We start from the raw sequence: 20,687 nt of genomic DNA on the forward strand, positions 1-20,687 counted from the left end.
AACAGTAAAAAATACAGTTGAAAGGCAAGCCTGAATAAATGACCTTGAAAAACATGAGAAACAAGAACACAGCAAGAAAATTATTCTACGTACAGAACTTAGAGGAAACCAATTGTATGTGAACTCGAACTGGTATGCCTGGAGTTATTCTTGCTTTCTTGTAGGCTGAAGAGTGCATGTCTAATGCACGGCTGTGGAACCACAGCTCTCCTCAATTCAACAAATTCAAGATCAGCTAAATGGAATGTAGGAGGAGATACATAAAACTTAACTTAGAAGTAAGGCTTTATATGTTAATGTGACTACTGCCACAGGAATTGTCTCTGTGTTTAAATATAACAGGGTCAAGGTTTTTAATGTGTACTTCTGGACATTGAGAGATACCAAGGATTTATAATATGAATTAAATCCATGTTAATTCATTATGAATTAATTCATTAAAATGAATTAATTCGAATATAATGCAAGGTAAGCATATGTACATATCAACAAAAACCCCAAACAAGCTTCCTGTGGCTTCACTGACTGCTTAGGTCTGACAACTGCTGGCAGGTAAGATCACTAAGATCAGTCATAATTCTGAACAGTGGGGTAAGCATAGAACTAGCTCAGAACCAGGTTTATTTCTTGTAAAGAAATTTACCAGTTCAGCTGATCAACAATGTTGTGCAGCCTGAAAAGATGGCAAAAGGTTCAATAACAGTGATGGTAGTAGTTTTCCTGTGGAGACAACATAGCAAATTTCTGCCATCAAAATATAACTGCAGATTCACTACAGAGAAAACTAAGATAAAAGGAAGTGAGAAGCAAATAAATATGGTATCAATTCTGATAATGTATCAAAATCTTCATAAACCAGAAACGCTTCACAGTGACCACCATAAGGAATAATTTCTGATGTCAGAATCACAAACTAGAATTTCTGAGGATGCCTTTTAATAACTGCTGGGAAATAACTGCTTTTTTAATGTATTTCCCCCTTAAATCAATCCCATTATCAAAGGCAGTCTAGAAAGAATGAGAAATCATTCTTGACAGCCATGTAAAAATTTCATTCGAGCAGGTCAGAATAAAGTAGCATCCTAACCTATACAGACTTTAGCCTTGGAATAATATTTGAAAAGCTGTAAACTAAAGAGACTTGGCTTTCATTCAGACTTCTGTTGAATGAATTCACATCATGATTTGCAGAATCTCCAGCTTCGTGGCTTTATCAGTTCAAAAAACTGCGCTGAATCTGAAGGAAAGCAACTGTTTCTACTGCTGTCCACCACAATCTGCTCAGCAGGGAGGACCTAAGGTTCTTGCACTTCACTCTGAAAAGTTCAAAGACCCTCACCTTCCTCAAGCTCAATCTGTCCCTCATTCTTCTGACCTTTCCAGTGTTTACAATACACATCATTAATCTACATCCTTTCTACTGTTAAACTGGCATGTTCCTGCTGCTGCTGCTGAATATGGTGTTGTTACATTATTACTAACCCAAGTGAGCATCACTTTAGCTGCAACAGAATTTTCGGTTTAGCTCTGAATGAAATTGTTCCAGCTCAGGCCAGTAATAGCTCAATAATCCCAAACCCACTTGAACCTGCAGCAGTGTAAGGCACAGAAACCAGGGCTCATGATCTGACTGAGCCATGGCAAGGGATAGACAGAAGAGGAAGAAGTTTATCCTAAATCTGACTCTTACTTCTCCTCTTTCCTTGATCTGTCCAGTCTCTTCCCAAACATTTTAAAATTCAAGATGTCTTATAATTCACATAGTGGAGTAAATATACATAAAATGAAAACGTGTGAGGAATTTGCCTTGCAGCCAACACACAATGCCTGCTTTACGATACACCTTAGAAACTGCATTTTCAGCTCATTACAATAATGTCTGACTGGAAACATAAAAACAAAAAATCACAGTGTGGCAAAAGGTATACATATATGGGATGGCTTCTCAGAAAATTGAATTTATTTATCATTCCTCTCCCAAGTTTCCAGGAGACCATGCTCAAATTCAGGGTGGACCAAACAAAGCCAACAAACTTATTTGTCAGCTCCCCTTCCACTGGGGGAGGAAGGGAGGCAATGACTGGATCTGAAACACAGTTCAGACAAAGGCATCACCAGCACACCCACAGCTGTTCTGGTGGGGCTCCTGTTCAGCAAAGGGAGTGTAGAACTACACTTGGCCATCCTGGCACAAGACAATCCTGAATCCAGGCAGCCCTAAAGCTGACCAATTATTCCCTGACTTATTGATATCAATCTATTCATTCTACTAATGGAATCATCAATAGAAGGCTCAGGCAAATGGTTCTAACTCAATTGTCAAAAAAATCCAACACCATTGGCCTTTCAAAATGCTTCCTGTGGGTAGTATCTCAGCCTAAACAATATTTGTTTCTTCAAGAATTGTGAAGTTCTGAAAAACAAGACTATAATAATCTGAATAATCTTTGATGTGTAATTCTTGACATTCTGAAGCGATGCTGAAAGGATATGTTTTTAATGCTTTATTTTTTAGTCTTTATTGCTTTAGTATTCCTGAAAGCTTCAGCACAGTATTTTTCCTTTTAAATATTCGTGTTCTTTCCCATTTGTCTAATATTGATTTACCTCCTGCCAGCTGTGCAGAGCTTCACTTTAACACACTTTAGTTGGATCCCTTGTTTTCAACAAACTTCACAAGTTCTACCAAGATTGCTCAGAAAATGAAAGATACTGGTTAACCAAGTAGCATGGAGGACCATTATTTGTGTAGATGTCCTGTAAACACAGCAGCGTTGTGATATTTTTTCCCAATAGCTGGCATCACAGTTACCAGTATTAATGATCCTTATTATTTTTAATTTTGGTTAAGACAAAAGAAAGACAAAGAGAAAGAGATCACTTGTCACCTTTTCTACTCAGGAGTAGAAACATGTTAAAGTGACTCAATTCAGTTACAGTAGTTTAAGCTCCTCCTTTAGTTTTCTGTCACTAGGAAAACATGCCACAAACCTCAGCATCTATTTCACTTTAATGTTTTAGATTCTATCATCATTATAGTTCTGAAATGGCAAATTTGTTGGTATAACGTGAATGTTTAACAGAGAAGTCAGTTCATGTTAGGAAGCTGAGAGACTGTATATTTCTCATCTTTTTTCCAGGGTGTAAAAAAAATAAATAAAAGAGAGATTGTAAATATTTAATTAGAACGATGCTCCAGAAATTGCTCTTCAATGGAATACATGCACATAAAGTTACTGGAAGCAGTACTAAAAGCACACTGGCTTTTAGTATGATACCATAAATGATTTTTGATTTGATAAGGGCAAAAGGAAAATTATAAGAAAGCAGAGGGACTCTGGCCCCTCTCTCATCTTTAATAACAAGAAGAGCATCCATACGTTCTGCTGGCAAGCCAGGGGAAAGGTACTGGCAGTCAGGGAGCACTTATCTCACATCAGACAATATGACCAGTGCCAGCACCTTCAAAACCCTTTTTTTAAAAAAAAATAATCTTGGTTCTGCTCAACATTTAAACACATTGCACAGAACCTGAATTCACTTTAGTATCTTTGGAAAAAAATAAAAAAAATAAAAAAGTGGAACCAGGGAAAAAGTCTTCCACAGAGCAAGACAAGACCACAAGATTATGCAAGAGGAAAAGAAGCAAAAGTCTGATTTTCCACACAGCTAAACTGCATCCTGAAATGGGAGATAGGTTCAGCTGTGATACAGAATAAGAATACAAACTAAACTCACCACGAAAGAAGCATGAGGTAACTGGAAGTTTTCAAGTTTAATTAATGAGTACTTAAAAATGCCTGACTGACAAAAACAAAACATTAAAATCCATTGAATATAAACGGTGTAGTATTCACTGTAACAAAGACATGAATCTGAGTAGGGAAATGTGTAAGTCACATAACTCTGAACTGATGCCTTAATTGAGCAAATGAACTACTCAATGCTATGTAATATGCACTGTCTATTTAAAGAGGTATCTGATCAGAGCAGACAGGGCTTTTTTATTTTTTCTTTTTGAAAACTACAAAAAAAAAAAAAGAAACAATCTCGATCCTCATCACCTACATACATCTGACAAAGTTTCTGAATCCCCTAATGAGATCTACCTGTATCAAAACCTCAAAAATACTGATCCTAGAGTGCCTATGTAATTTTTAAAATAGGAAAATGCCTCCTCAATCACTTAGACATTTAGGAAATGTTTCGAGTTTTCACTATGCTGTTTTCTGTTTCTTCCCTTAATAACATTCAAATCAAAAATTTATTTTACTGTCTGTCCAGTCTCAAGATGCTGCTGCCCATCTTTCTGCCTTGCAAACTATGTGAGGATATGGCGATCACATCCAATTCTGTCCTTCTTCCAGTTGCTCAAAATAAACAACCAAACAGTTGCCTACAAGCAAGTTAACAAGACAAAAGCTGTGCTCAGACTTCAAAAGACAATACTTATTCTGCTTATTCTACTCACTGTCTGGATACACTCACCCTGTAGCAATAGTGCTGGTGCATGGTGTTAGTGTAGGTTAGATACCATATATTCAGTTCTCACCAGCTTTTCTGGCCCTAGCTTCTCTAATTAGACAGGTCCTGTGCTACAAATGTATGACTTTTTTATAGAGGGTTTTCACAGCATATAAAAAAACAGCCAACACGGGCTTATATGTTTCCAGACAGAAATGGGTTCAGCATCTGATGCAGGATGGATCACCTAGAAGCAATCTCAGACTGTCCTGAAATCATAGTCAGGCATTTAAAGTTACTTCTCTGAGAATCAAACACAACAGCAAAGAAAGGGGAAAGGCAAAAAGCATGCAATGACCATTGTGATCCTGCCTAAGCATCTTGTTCCAGAAAAAAATGCATCTGTTCACTTTTTTGTTCTATCGGCACAGAGCTGTTAGAGGAGAAAATAAGTAAGTAGAACACACATTTTAGGGCTTCAAAACTGAAGCCACAGAAACAGAGCCAGGCTCTGTTAATAAGGACAGCAAGTCTGGGCACCACGAGAGTTATTCATACACAGGGCTGTATCACATTTAAAAGCTGAGCTGAAAGTTTCCCTTGCATGCCATTTTAAAACCATTTCATAATTAAGCCCTAAGAGATGACAGACATTTACTGACAGTTAATGCACTGCTGCTAATAGGCACAGGGACAGAGGTGCAAGGGCAAGTGCTGTTAATCTCCTAACAAGTGCAGTTGTGTCTCGGATACACACTGCATGAAAGTATCTGGCAATATTGCTAATATTATTTAAAAGGCAGAAGTCTAGAGATTTCACAGAAACTGACACGCTGATTAAACAACCAAAATAATGTTGACCTGGAAAAAATCTGAGACAATTTGCTCGTTTTAAACCCTCTTTTTCCATGTAGGGAATGATGCATAAAAAATGACCACTGTCCCTTTCTCTGCCCCATTTTGTCCTTTAGCAGTATCAAATCTGATCTTTTTTGCTTGGCTAGAAACCTTCCCGGGATCCAAAACAAATGGCGATGTCTGTCAGCTTTCCCTCAAGTGAAGGGAAGTGCTGAATATTCAGCCGTAGGTTTCTTTTCAAATGCTCTACTTGTTTGTTTTAGGGAAGCCTTAAGTAGAGCAAATAGAAGAGGTCTGAAACCCTCCGAACAAAGTTGAATTCCTCCTCTGAATGCCATCCCCAAGTCATTTCAGAACCACGGAAATAGCAGGGGTGGAAATGCAGACTTGGAAGACACCAATCCTTCTGAAACGGCTTTGGTGCTGGAGGCTGTGCCAAAAATATGCCTCCACGTGAAGGTTTCCCGTTTTTTAAGGACCTGACCAATCTTCCCCATGAAAAAAAAAAAAAAAGAAAGAAAGAAAAGGGAAAAAAAAAAAGTGACAAAAAGTTCCTTTGTACAAAAGTAACTCTGGCACCAAGGCTTCCAGGAAAAGAGAGCTCGCCTCTTATGGAAAGATGCCATTGGAAGTGATGAAGGTTATCGAGGGTCTCACAGACAAAGATCTTCCATGGGACAAATCTTAACCCCTGCTTTTGGGATGGCACATGAAAACTGTATGGTGTGGTTCTGAATCAGTAATAATCATAATTATTCTCAAATTACAGCCAGGTCTTACCGAGAATTTGTCAACAGTCACAGTTTCTAAGACATTTAACAAATCATGACTGCGACTGACATGCATATTCAGAGCAAATTTTGCTGAAGATCCCGACTGAAATTCATAACCGCGTTGGCTCTGCATGCTAGTTAGCGGCTGTGCCAACCCGACCGAGTATTTTAGACCTTGATTAAGACCCCGGAACCCAGCGGGGACTCTGCCTATGCAAAAAAAGTACTGGATTTGGGGCTCGGAGGCAGTCTCCTTCCAGAGCACACTATCTCCGAGAGCCCTCCCCGTTATCTTCAGCCGCGGAAGGACGGGCCGGCAGCCAGCGGGGCGCCGCCGATAACCCCCGGACCGAGCCCCCCGAGCCCGGCACCGCCTCAGCGCCCGCGGGGAGGTCCCTCACGGCCCCGTGTCCCCGCACACCGCGGTCCCCTCTCACCTCAGGCGCTGCCTCCTCGCCGCCGGGCGCTCTCCGCTCCATGGCGAGCCCCGCCGGCCGGGGATGGGCTCGGCGCCCCTCCGAGCGCCGCCTGCCGCCGGGGGCACGCCTCTCCCGGGGCAAGCTCCCGTGCCAGCCGCCGCACGGAGCCGGGGCTGCCTTGCGGAGGGGCTGCCCCGAGCCCTTCACCGCCGGGCTGGGCGCGGGGAGGCGGGGAGGCAGGCAGGGACCTTCCCAAATGGTGAAGGCTCCCTCCCGGCTGACGGGTGCGCCCCGGTCGCGCCGTCCATCTCGGGTAGGTTCAGCCCGTTCAGAAAGCCTCTCGCAGGGTCGGTGCAGCAGATGCAGCTCGGCTCCGGCAGGCGAGAGCTGTCAGCGAGCCCGCACGGCGAGCGAAGCGCTTTCCACGCCTCGGGAGAGCTGTCTTCTTCCCAAGTTTCTGCTGAACTCTGGCGCACCTGCTGTGCGCCTACGTGCGGGGAGCCGGGCAAGGAAACGCATCTCGAAGCAGTGCCTCTGGACCCCAGCAAAGCACGCCCCGGGGTGGGTGTGCACAGACCCTCTTCCAGGTGCCTCTGGGGCTTCCAGGACTCCTCGGACCAGCAGAGTCGGGAGCAGCGTTCACATATGGACAGGGACAGTCGTTTCCCTGCCCGAAGCCTCTGGTCTGCATGCAGGGATTCAGGAAGATGTAGAGCCTTTTGATGCCAGTGTGTGTTCAGGGTCTGCCCACGTGTACCACGCTGCCGTGCAAACAGGAAACACAATGCCTGCAATTTTCGTGTTTTTAATAACAAGGACACCGTCCTGGACTTCCCTCCGTCAGGTTGTTCTAGGCTATGGCATCTTGTTTGCAAGAGGGATTGAAATACTTTTCCTGAGGTACCCCCTATCTCCCAGTTTCTTCAAAATGACTCTGTTCTTAGTATCTGGCTCCTGATTTTTGTCAGTCTTTACACCTTTTAATTTATTTACTGTGTATGGTATCATTCATTCCAATTTCTTTTAGTCTTTTTTTCTGCCCCATCTCCTTGGGGAACCATCTGGCTATTATTGGCTTCTGTTATGCTTTTTGCCTCTTAAAACCGAAGCAAAGATTGTGTTTGCATTATTAGTGTCTTTTCTCAGTTAGTGAATCTGATGCAAGAATATAGGAACCATCAAACTTGATTAAAAACTGCCAGTTTCTGGCAGCCCCTTGCCTCTGCAAGGAGCCAGCTCTGCATGTCTCAGAGAAAAGAGCAAACCCTTATCTGCTGTAAGCAGCCATGAGGATGCCCACTTACAGAAGCGTGGTGAAAGAAGCCAGTGGGTTGCTCATCTCACGCTGCTTGATGTTCTCTGTCCCCATTTAGTTGTGTTTATACAATCTGTAGGCATTAGGGAGGTTCTCTTTGTACATACATTTCATCCTTCTACAAGTTATTGCTTACATTTAATACATAAATCCATCAAGTCTCAAGGGAGTACTTCATTGTTCTTAAGTATCTCATTTTCAAGGTAATATTGAAGAAGAGATCATCATTTTAAATATATTGCCTCCTAAGTTCATCTCATATTCTTTTCTTGCTTTATGGAAAAAATGGACAAACAAGACCACCCATTCACCCTTCCCTGTGTCCTTCTCAGCTCCTTCTTGGCACTCGCATTCTCTCCATGAATCATCGCCTCAGCTCTCCCATTGAAGTCTGTGGCAGTGAGACAGGCATCTCAGGATCTGACCTTGTTTTTACCCATACTAAAGAATTATCCAAAACCACTCACGTTTCTCTCACAGCAAGATCTTTTTTATTTTGTTTGTTGCCTGACAGCACATGCAGCCCAGGACATACTTCTGCTGGTGTGAGATTTCTACCCATTTACTTTTCAATGTTCTCCTGTTTATTTATCCACTTACCTTCACCATATACAGCTTGCATTTTGTCAAAATGTTCTGAGTTAAAAAATGCTGAACCATACCTTTATTATTTCTTCCTCTAATTCCTAACCAGTAATTTGAGAAGTCTATGGACATTTGGATCCCAATTCTGTTCATGTGCAGGTGAACTTCAGAAGTTAGCTTTTGGCTTGCAGTGGACCAAGCCATTCTGCATGCAGTTAGTTGGATGTCCCAGAAGTGAAAATCGAGCATGACTGCACAAGACTCTACAAGTGTAATTTCATGTCTGAATATGTCCAAAGTATCTAAAAATGTCTTTATTCTCCAAATTCCACTGAGTTCCTAGACATCTGAACAAAATTCTCTACTGGACTCAATAACTGCGATGGCGAAGAGGGCAGTTATGCCATTTATAGGGTCCACGTCACTGACCTTCAAAATATGAATCTGCTTTTACAAACAGATGGAGAAAAGGTTGCATGGAGCACTTCACTGGTTTGGATAGGACCATAGTTGTACATTCATGGCAGAACTGATGCTGAAAGCCAAGTCTCCAGCTCCAGTCTTCTTCACATGGTGATGTTGCCTTTGTGTTGCTACGTGCTTGTGTTCCTTATGGGCAATCTCATGTGTGTCTTTCCATGCCTCCTCGCACCACACCCACAACTGCAGCGAAGAGGCTGTAGACTCTTTTTCAATCCTTCTGAAGATCATAGCAAAAATACTGGGCCACAAATCAAAACGTAGAATGGCAGCTTTGCTTCATGCCCATGCCTGTAGAAGAGTGGGAGAGCTACTGTTCCTTCTTACTCTTGTTCCAGTGCTTGCCTGAAGTAAATATATCAGGTTTTGTTTACAATCAAGCCTTCCTTTTGCAACTAAAAAGACATTTCTATGGTTTTCTCTGAAGAGCTATTTTTTTACATGAATATATAGGTACAGCCTCATCATTCTTACAGTTTAATATTTCCAGTTTCTAGTTGGTCTAGTTGCTTCTTCTCCAAATGAAATTATCACCCGAAGTCCCAATTATGTCAAAGAAAGTATGATTAAATGCTTTGCAGATATGTTTGCCCATTTCTTCCCAATCCATTCTAATAGTGTTACCGTTGCTTCTGTTCCACAAAAGCTATTGTGACAGCAACAGGGCAAACACCAACGCCAGGGCATACATCAGTTTAACTTGTTTAATTAGTTTAAAACTTCTTAAATAATCGTTTAGAAAATAAACTTATTAACTTAAAATCATTCACACCTTACATGCTTGCAGTGCTCACTGAGACCTACTTTCATAAAGCAGAACAAGAAGTTTGTAGTGCAATCCTTAAAGGTTTATTATCTGAAAACTGAGAAAAGATAGACTGTTATCCAAAAGCTAGGAAGAGGGAAAGGCTGCCATACTCTAGATATACTGTAGGGTCATCCTTAACACTAACACTTGTTGATTTCTCTAGATTGTTTTATCACCTTGGTTGTTATTACTGCCATGATGAATTGATTTAGTATTTGTATTATCTAATCTAGAAAGGATTTTGTGGGTCAATAAGATGTTTCAGATGGGTGTTGAAAAACACTCTGTAAATGCTTTCACCTTCCTGGGACTCTTTTGGGATAAATAGCATTAGGGATTAAGGTTTATAGAGGTATTAGTATTCCTGTTTTGCAGAGGGAGAAACTGAGACACCGTGGTTAAATTACTTCACTGGTGACCAAAGAAATGGGACACAGCTTTAGGCAGTAAGAACCTGTACTAAAGCTACAGAGTGATTTTGCAGTTTCATCCTGGTGGCCCAGTCAGCCAGGTTGTGTTATCTGGAAACCGAGTTGTCTCCATCTGTCTCAAAGAGTAAATTGGAAGTCTTTGCAGGGAACATGCCTAGAAACACCAGCATCAAGCAGAAGCTGAAGCTGATGTGTTGTTCTCACGTAAAAAGATGAATCTCAAAAGAGAGGGAAAGGTGATGGGTGACCGTGAATTTTGACTGCCTGGGGTGTGTTGTAGACTGTGTCGACAGGTATAGAAACTCACTCTTCAAAATAAGTGACAGAGATAAAAGGAAGCCCCAGGAAGCCTGACTCCCACTCCTCAACTCTAATAGCAGAAAGAAATCCCAGAGATGGTAAGTGAAAGTGTCTGCAAAGACTGTCAAAAACCATTATTGCAATAATTTTGATAGATTGTCACCAAGTATTGCTGAGTGTGCTTTTGAAGGGACAGAGAGACAGACAGCAAAATTTTGCTACCTGTCATGGAGATAATTATTTCTGTAGCTGTAAAGAGGGAAAAGAATAGGAAAAAAATGGGAAAGGAAAATGAAGCATCGCTTGCTTCAGGTAAGAGTGATTTTTCAAATAGGAAATAATTAATTCAAACTGTGTTTGCATGACTGCAACCGATTCCTTTCCAGGTACCTGATGTGAACGAAGTTCTTGGAGCTGAGAAATTATACTACAGATAGCAATGCAGTGGGGAGGGACAATGTAACTGTATCAGTGACAGCAGTGAAGAAAATAGACTAGTTTTTCCCTCAAGCTATTTGTGAGTGAAGTGCTCATGTGCATGTGCAAAATATTAACAATTTGCTGTAACAGTGGCCAGACATATATAAATATAACATTTTTTCTGTGTATTTGTGTTTTTTTTTTTTTTTTTTTTTTTTTTTGTTAAAGAAGGAGGATGTTGAGATTTCTGCAACCTATATATAGGAATTATATAACCAGCTGCAGGCAGGGTGTACTTTTTATATTAAAGACAATTTTTCAAAGTATTTCAGGGAAAATTACCCTAGCTGTAAAATCACAAGAGTTAAGTAAACAAAGGAAATTAAGAAAATGACAAGACATCATAGAGCTACCGTGGTGATGGGCTCATAATCACTCTATATCCTTTCTGTGTGGAAATAATATTTCTGTGAGTTACAGCTCTGGTATTTCCTCTTTTATTAGACATCAGGTTATGTTATTGCAGCTTTGCTGAGAGTCACAACAATGAATTTGGGTCTCTACAATCTTTTGTATCCAGTTCCAAGACCACAGTTGTAACAAACAGAACACAAGCTATTTCCCAATTAAAGCTAAACCCGGATTTAAGGCAGTATATGCAAATCTACACTGAAATGGAAATCTCATTAAACTCATTATGTATGGAAGTGTTTATTTTCTCCTCATTGTGTTTATCTCCAGAGGGCAGGTGGGGTGGAGGGGAGTGTAGCTCTTCCAAGCAAGTAACTGCTAGCTCCTTGGCTCTTTGATTTGAAAATGAGACCAAGGCATACATATTAACAGTATTTATCAAACCAGAGGCCTCTGGAGAATGAAATGTACAGTTATATTTCAGCTACTTTTTTCCAGCGGGGGTGAAAATTTGTGCTGTGACTGTCCCCGTGTACAGATCTGACCAAACTGCCAATCTCAGGTGGATAACAGCACTCCTCCCATCCAGGCAGCAATGCTGTTCTGATTGTAGGCTGTGCCACACATTCAGAAATTTCTTTTCTACAAAAGGTCCAAATGTAAAAATCAGCATATGTCAGCCTCCATGTTGGCACAACAAATCCCATCAGCCAGGCTCAGGCTGAAAAGGTATTTTGCTAGTGTCAGGATTTGCCCACTCAAAATACCAAGGCAGAAAACATTCTGTAAGTGGGAAGAAATACAGTGCCTAAACTGCAAGGAATTTTGAAAACAGGTTTCATCTCTCAAAGCAGACATAGGCACCTGAGACTCTGAGATGAAATGATGCTTACTGAATAAAGGCATGCTCAGACAGCCAAACAAATGAGGAAAAATCCAACAGTGTTGATCCTACCCTGCTTCTGGCAAAATTTCAACCTCAAGGGTTAATGCTTCTTTAACACAATTTGTTGTGTAAATTCAACATTCACCTGAAGTATTATATTTGTTGTATTACAGGCTTTGCAGTCTGAAGACTCTTAAGAAATTTGGCTGAAAATCCAGGACAATGAGAGGATAATATCAGGATGATCTCTATGGGGTTTATCTACACTTTTGTACTCAAAAAATAATCCAAATTAACCGGTTTCAGATTTTTTTAAATGGATCATTAAACCAAGGTAGGTTTCTATGTTAACTCTCTTAATCAGAACTCAGGTTTTCTCATTAAATTGTAGTTCATTTGGGGAAATGCAATAGGAGAAGTAAATCTGAATGTCAATACACAGAAATTTAAAACAGTTTAACAAAATCATTTTGCAAGTTGATTCAGATTAATATTTAATAAATCCAGCATTGCAGCCTTGTGGAAGTTTATGAGCATGGGAAACTTAAGGTACTGTAAAGCAGCTTTCAAATTCTCATTGCAGGACAATATTGTACTTTCACAAAAGAGTAAACTACCGCTGGGAGTGTTTTTTTGTAAGGAGTTAGTATACAGTAGTGTTTACAATCCCACTCTAACTTCACAGTAACTTCCTGCATAGATCTGCATACAAATAGATAGGATAGATACAGTGTACACATTATTCAGCTTGCTTTGCACAAATTGCAACACTTCAGGTACAAAATAGATCAGAGGACAAGTAGTAAATGATGGCTATGCCAACATTAGGGGGAAAATGGTGTGGAGGACTCAATATCTGCACTCTATGTGTTTCAGGAGTTTTTAGTTCAGACTAGCTGCAGCATGCACACAGGGACCCAGTGCCCATTAGGAGCTGAAGCATGTCTTTCAGTTCAGTTCCTGCAGAAGAGCTCCAGGTCAGGCAGTGTGAACCCCAGAAGAATAAATGGGGAGTAAAAAGAACTGTTTTCAAAAGCATGGTCCTAAGCTGAACAGTGATGCTAAAGCAGACATGCCCAAGCAGTGCATGCCGTACACAGAAGGGCTAGTCCGATGCCAGCCTGGGCTCACTGGGAGCCTGTGCTGACCAATGTCCTAGAGACCTGCTAAAGGATGGCTTGGGGCGTCCCTGCATTAGCCTTTTCCATTTTATGGGACAAGGATGCAGAAGAGCACTCTTTATTTTGATGCCTGTGGCACCATTCAAATTGTCACAGCACTTGATGTGGAAGTAAAAGCGACTTTGTTCAGAGCACGCATAGCACTCTGTTACAAAAAGCACGTCATAAAGGCTGCATTGAGAACTGGTCCTGAAGCTCTTCCTCCCCAAGTCTGTTTGCCATGAGAAACAGTATTCAAATAGCACTGGAAACACTGGACTCCCGTAAGTAATAAACATGCTGCCTGCAGAATTCACTAGGCAAGTGGTCAGTGGGCTTAATGAATTTGACTGTGTCTTTTTAAAGATTTCATATTATTAATGACATTTGCAGCTTTCTGTGTTAGCTTACTGCAGAGCCTTTGAAACAGATTTAAAGGTTCAAGAAGGGATCTATTACCACTGTACTACCATGGACTTTAGCGTTTCTTTTGTTAGCTATGTACATTGCTGTGAGGATCACCTTTCAGCCTTTAATCTCTCGCCACTGAACAAAAAAGAAACAGGTAAATAATTTCCTCATGTTGCAATTAATATTTAATGTAGTGCTAGCATATGTGGCTTTTATTCCTAAGAAAACAGACCTACACTTCAAGCAGCCTGCAACATAAATTAGAGAAAACTGCGAGGTTCAGCAAATGTGTTTGTCCTCTTTACATAGCAATTAAGACAGAAAAGAAAGCAGATGGCCACAGGTGGGTCCCAAATAGCTGTGGTTATGTTCCGTACATAAATCTCAAATATCCAAGATACTATCCAGCTACTTTTTTGGATTCTGGTGTGCATAAGAGATAGGTGAAGGGCTTTCTGAAAAGCAAGATGCACATTGTGTTATCTGTGATTCTGTCAGCTACGGATTAAAAAAAAAGAGAGTTAGGATTTGTAGAAGGATGCAGACATCTGGAGAATGGGGAGAAGAATGCTATTACCCCATTCATTCTGGCGTAGTTCACATAAGCAATGTGTCTTAAAAAAAAAAACAAAAACAAAACAGAATTCCACTAAGACTTGTAGAAGAAAGTTTGATGTATGTTGAATTGTTTGTGAAGTTGAATGATGTTTAAATATCTATTTGCAAATGACAGTGGGTCATAGCATGAAGCAGAAAAAAGCCACTGCAGTGAAGAACATGAGTAATTTCAGTGGTGGTATCTGCAGAATTATTTAAGTGGATTTGTGTGATAGCTGAGGCTATTTTCATAGCGTTTAGGCTTGATGAGGGTAAGACTGATGTCTTCTCTGCTCTGCTTATCACATTTACTGCTTAATAGCAATGGAGCTGCTCAAAACAAACAAACAAAAAATTGTCAGGAAAGTCAAGTGATTGCATTACCAGGTAATGAATACCCAGAGTCACCAGCAGTGTTTCTGGCAAATAGCAAACAAACACCAAACTTCTGAATTCCCAGAGGTGGAGGTGATTGCTCAGAAACACTGGCAGGGATTCTACCAGTGGGAAGTGTTACAAAAAAAGCCAATTGCCTTTGGCTCCTTCTCCGTTTTTGTAATGAAGGAACCTTTTCCATTTCCATAGAGCAGGAATTGCTGTGCAGGAGAAGGGAGGACAAGAAAGGAGACGGAGTGAAGTGGTTTGTCAAGGAGCAGCAGCCGTCTCAGTTGTCTTTTGCTCATTTTCAGTTTCAGACTGAAGGTAGCTTGAGAAAAAAAAAAAAGTGGTTATTAGGCTGTTTGGGAGTTGGCACACTGCCTCTCCTCAACCAGCAATTAACTTGAGTTAGAAGATGAGGCTGCTATTTTGTGAAATGCTTATTGTCACTTAATGGTCATGACAGAGATGAGACTGCTGGAAAGTGCAAAATTGACTCACTTATGCAAGTCACAATGCAACCAACACCATCCGCAGCAGCACAATCAAACCATACTTTGTGCTGGGAAATTCTTGTGTTGAACCACTGAAAACAAAAGATGTCACTCACTTTTCATTGTCCTCTTTCAGCCAGCTGGTTTTGAGATGTGGTTTTATAAATTCAAATAGAACCCAACAGCTATTTTAATTTATTTATTTTTTGTTTGTTTGTTTTTTAGCCCTTTTCAGAATGACACACCCCAGAAGCCCAGAAGCCTTTTGGTTTGATGGTGCATATTGAGCAGACATCTTTGCTTAACCATTCACAAATATCTCCCCAGGATTTTTTTGTTTTTTAATTTTTTTATTTTTAATGGGAAAGTGACACCTCATTTAGAGCCCAACAGCACACCTGAAAAATTCATATGAATTTCAGGTGAAACACCTCTAGGTACAGTGTGAAAACAGATGGTTTACTTGACTGAAGAAGGTCATTTCTCATTCTAGCTATCTATCTTCTGTATCCCTCATTCTAGTTATCTATCTTCAGTAAAACCAAGGTGACAGATAAAATGTCACTAACAACCTTCATACTTTTCCTTTTAATTAATGATTCTTTGGGTGAATCAGCAAACACGTAAGACTCATCTTTTTTTATGAGTAATTTGCTACTAAAACCTATTTCATTATTGTAGTTCAATGGTGCGGTTGCTTCCTTACAGTACACATTTGCAAAACACTCTTTCAAAGCCCAATAAGAAATTAAAGTTGATTAAATACATAGTACATTGCCAAAAGCTACATGGAAACTGGCACAAGTATCTTCACAATCTAGAAATGTTTATTTATTTATTTTCTTCTAATGAGGGGGGTTCTCTGGAAGTTACTACGAAGATCTGAGGGTTAGACCTTGTTGCTGAGAAGGGCTGGAAGCAGCTATAGCAGCTGGCTTTCAGTTGGCCAGTGGGTACCAATCTCAACACACAGGCTTTCAGGGCTGCAATTTTTTTTTCCTAACTGTCTTCCACAAGTTTATTCCAAGAAGAGACACGATAAATTATAGTTTGTGTTTAATATTTACATTTCTTTCATTCAAGATATTACCAAAGATGCTATTCTTCCTTGAATTTTCTGTTGTTGTTGGTTTTTTTTTGTTTTTGTTTTTTTAATTCTCCCTTTATTTATTTATATTTTTTTGAGAAAAATACCATGCTTTCCTATAATCTTGTTAAAATCAACAGGTTTGTCTGAGCTTACACCAAGGAATTATGCATGTGCTCGACATTTTCCTCATTTTGCATCTCCCCTGGCTGAGAAAATGTTGATCTTTCTTGAAGTCTGCATAACTTTAAAACACCAAATTAATGTATTTCACATGACCAACTTTTCTTCCTCACCTCTCATCTCCTCATTGTGAATTTATAGGTCATTCTGCCTGGCAAACTGTTATGGGGAGAGATGAAGATGTCCCACAGCTGGGTCTGAGGGTCCCAGTTTCCTGACCGGAACTTTGTGCAGACTGGCAGTCTGACAGCTGTTCATCTGCTCCCTGACCCAGAGCTCTACGGGGAAACCACCTCAGTGACATCAAGGGTGACATGGTGTACCAGAGCCCCACCACATGACTGACTTTACTCTTGTGCTACTACAGCTTGTCAACTAGCTTGTCTGTGGAAAAAAAAAATTACCTGGGATGTCAACTAAAAAAAACCAAACCAAAACAACAACAAACACACAGAAAAACGGCATAATAAAGTTCAAGATTATTACACTTTCTGCACATGTAAGAAACATCCACCCAAACGGTCTTTTTATTCTACTACTTAATTCAATTTACAATAATATAGCAATTGCCCAGGATCACGAACACGTTCACGTGCAGAAAGCAAACAAACTCAGTAAGTTGCTGACGAAAACAAACAAACCAAATGTCTTTCCCCTGAACAACATGCTCTCAACCATCATCAAAAAAAGACACCTGTGTAAAAATGGTGACAAAAAGCTAATACTTAAGGCACCCTCTCCTGTACTGCACTACTTGTGATATAAAACCATGCAGTTTATTACAGCATACAAAAAGATTTTATCTGAAAATACTTTGTGGTAGCTCTTTCTAGCATAGGCCATTAGCTAGAGAATAAGAAATTTAGAGTCAAAATCCAGCGTAGCCTAAACTGTGTTCAACCCATTCATTTATAAGACAGCAGCAAGACACCAATACCTTTACTCAAATAGTTGGATGTGAAAGTAATCAGTGGTCTAAGTCCAGATGCTAAAGGCAGGTGTGAAAATAATAAAAATTACTCAATCAGATGCCACTAAGTGGTCGTGTGGCTTGACTCCTCAGCATAATGTATCAGGAAGGTGGGGAGAGGTACAAGGCAACAGCAGCTGGAAAAGTGCAAGAGAAGATGAGTTTCATCCTGAGGAAAAAATAGTGTCAGCACATTCATAAGAGCAGAATGGAAGAAGAGTGTGTGACAGGCACACGTTCAGTGGAGTAGAGGAGAGCAGGTTATTTCAGATCTGAAAATTTCAAATTTAACCATAAAATATCATTGGCAGTCTCCTGCAGAAGTCTGAATACGAAGGTATTAGTTGAACATGAAACTACAGTTACAGGAAGAAAAATATATGGCCTGAAAGAGTGGATCAAAAGAAAGAACAAAATGTCTGAAGAGCTGGATACTATAGAAAATCCTGGATTGACAGTGAAAAAGCAGGAAAATATTTTATTTCTAAAATTGATGGCACCGTCATGCTTAAAATTGCATTATGCATCATGCTTTACTGATCTGTAGATGAAGAGAACATGAGGACACCCAGGTAAAGCCTGAAGAGCCACCAAAGGCTTATAAATAGTGGTGAATAGCAAAATAAATAAATAACCTATAATTAAATTGTAATTCAACTACAACCAAATAGGCACAAAGGAAAATGAGCTTTGTCTCCAATTTCTCTGAGAAAAGTTGATAGTCCTACTTCAAAAAAATAGGTGGGAGAAAAATGTATCCTTTTGCAAGTGCATTTTCCTAATTTTAACCACCACATTTAACTACCAGCTCTTAAATCATGTCTGAAAAGGCCAGGAAAACACATTAGCACCTCTGCACAAGCATTGTGTTTTGTTTGAATATGGTTGGCTTGGGGAGAGAGGAAAGAAAGATTTCTAGTCTCCCTAGAGATAAGGCCTGGGGGCTGTTGGCACAAGCACTAACCAGGGTAGTGATTAAAGATAACTGAAAGAAAATGCCTTTAAAGTAGAATTCACAAAACAAAACAAAGCAAAACAAAATAATAAACAAACAAACAGAAAACACATTGAGCAGCAAATAGGAGACAGGACCTCAGTGAAGAGTGTTTAATAATTAGGTCACTTCTCAGTTGCAAAACTCTTTTGGGAACTACAAACGTATTCTAAAACAGGAGTCAGAAACCTGCCAAAGCTGATTTGCCTGGCTGTTTCAGAAACCCTCCTGGATTCCCTAGTTTAGTTTTCACCCTCACAATTATCCCTCTGCCAGGGCAACCAATACCGTACATTGACTAACTTCTGGAGCCGCTCACTGCCACCCTCACAGAGTTACCAGCAGAGCTCTGGGAGGCATGTGCTGGTGGCTGCTTCTGAGCAGCTCCCAGCATTGACCAGAGGAATGAGTGATGGATCAACCAAGAATTTCTGTGCAGAGGGAGACAGTACAATTCAGAGTTACCTACTGCCTTAAAAAAATTTCCCTTTCTGTGGTCATTTGTCTTCTATCCCTGTTTCCAGGTCAGCAGAGCACTTGCACATACATTGTATGTTGAAGTACACATCGAGGGCCTTTGCACGGTTCTGACTTGGTGTGTGTAGGCTCTGTCATGCAGCTCATTCAGAAAACACCATCCAATTGAATATTAGCCAGCTGTTACACCCTGAATCCAGAAGTGGATTCACAGTTATGATAGAAAAGAAGGACAAAGAAAGACATCGAGGTGCTTGAGCGGGTCCAGAGAAGGGCGACGAAGCTGGTGAGGGGCCTGGAGAACAAGTCCTACGAGGAGCGGCTGATGGAGCTGGGCTTGTTCAGCCTGGAGAAAAGGAGGCTCAGGGGTGACCTTATTGCTCTTTACAGATACCTTAAAGGAGGCTGTAGTGAGGTGGGGGTTGGTCTGTTCTCCCACGTGCCTGGTGACAGGACGAGGGGGAATGGGCTAAAGTTGCGCCAGGGGAGTTTTAGGCTGGATGTTAGGAAGAACTTCTTTACTGAAAGGGTTGTTAGACATTGTAACAGGCTGCCCAGGGAAGTGGTGGAGTCACCATCCCTGGAAGTCTTTAAAAGACGTTTAGATGTAGAGCTTAGGGATATGGTTTAGTGGGGACTGTTAGTGTTAGGTCAGAGGTTGGACTCGATGATCTTGAGGTCTCTTCCAACCTAGAAATTCTGTGATTCTGTAAGATGAGGCTGCTGCTTGCTACCAGAGAGCTACTGCAGTAAAGGTAAACAGAGAAATGTCATCCTCCCATGTACAAGACAAAGCATGCCATCCCCTGGAGCTTTAGTATATACATCTCCATTTATTTTCTTTCTGACAGCTTAAAATTTGTATTATTTTCAAAAAGGAGAGTATGTGGACAATAAAAATTGTTTTCAAAGGAGAACATTTGTGCTCTGGAGGCAGTGTCTGGATGGCTGAGATGGCACCTCAGCGGCAGGTGGGTACAAATTTCCAATCAAATCAATCATCTGTGCAAAGTGGGAAGTGAAGCTCAGCACATGTTTTTGGCAGGTCTGGGTGCAGTGTGGCTGTTTTTTAAACTAGTGTCAACTCGCTCTGTTGTTTTGTTTCCTAAGCAATGTTTGAATGGTGTCAGGCTTTGAAGGGGCTCTGCCATCACAATGGGGATTGGAGTTGGATTTGCGAGCCGTGAGGGGCTTGCTGGAAGGACAGATCAAGTGGGAGCTGAAGGCAAGGCTCACCTGCAAGCCAGAGCAGGTGAGGGCTTGGAGAGGAGTCAGACCAGCATTAGCACTGGACTTGCAGCCAGAAGCTCAGCAGTGGAAACAGTCTGCTCCAGCCAGAGCAGAAGCTGGTCAGCTTTGGGTGCTCTGGAGGGTGCACAGCTCTCCTCAGGCTGCTCCTCTTCTGGGGCATTGCCATAGCCCTTGGGATAAGCTCAAGTCTACAAGGCTGCAAAGAAGCAGAGGACAGACCAAACCACCTGCAATCCCTCCTGCATTATATGCTAACGTGCTTTAGTCAAAGTGACATGCAGGGATTAGTTACTTTTTAACCTAGCGAGAACAGCAGTGTTTCTCTGACATTCCTTCTATAGTGCAATTAAAATTTTGCTTCTGTTTTATGGTAAGGGAAACAGAATAAACTATTAATAAACCCCAGAAACTCTTCTTAGACAAAAAACATAGATATAGGCTCTTGTGATTTTGTTATGTATTTTTTCTGGTTACAATGTGGAAACAATTTTAAGGGTTATATGTATTAAAATACAATGTATATAATTTAAAACAA

The 20,687-nt window shown here is 40.8% G+C and overlaps 1 protein-coding gene and 1 long non-coding RNA gene across 3 annotated transcripts in view; one reads left to right on the top strand and one right to left on the bottom strand.

Annotated features, from left to right (window-relative positions):
* Window positions 1-7,171, bottom strand: part of KCNG2 (potassium voltage-gated channel modifier subfamily G member 2) — a 56,561-nt gene extending 49,390 nt beyond the window's left edge. The window contains exon 1 of the mRNA XM_068674684.1: window positions 6,533-7,171. The gene's annotated coding sequence lies outside the window, so the exon portion shown is untranslated. The remainder of the gene's footprint in view (window positions 1-6,532) is intronic.
* LOC137852694 (uncharacterized) lies at window positions 6,696-20,687 on the top strand. Of its 2 annotated transcripts, none has more exons than XR_011093984.1 (4): window positions 6,696-6,827; window positions 12,324-12,484; window positions 13,808-13,875; window positions 16,602-20,687. It is a non-coding gene; the product is annotated as an uncharacterized lncRNA (long non-coding RNA). The 2 variants fall into 2 exon arrangements; XR_011093985.1 differs by lacking the exon at window positions 6,696-6,827 and adding an exon at window positions 7,228-10,531.

Source organism: Anas acuta, chromosome 2 (genome assembly GCF_963932015.1).
Source record: "Anas acuta chromosome 2, bAnaAcu1.1, whole genome shotgun sequence".
Lineage (NCBI taxonomy): Eukaryota > Metazoa > Chordata > Aves > Anseriformes > Anatidae > Anas > Anas acuta.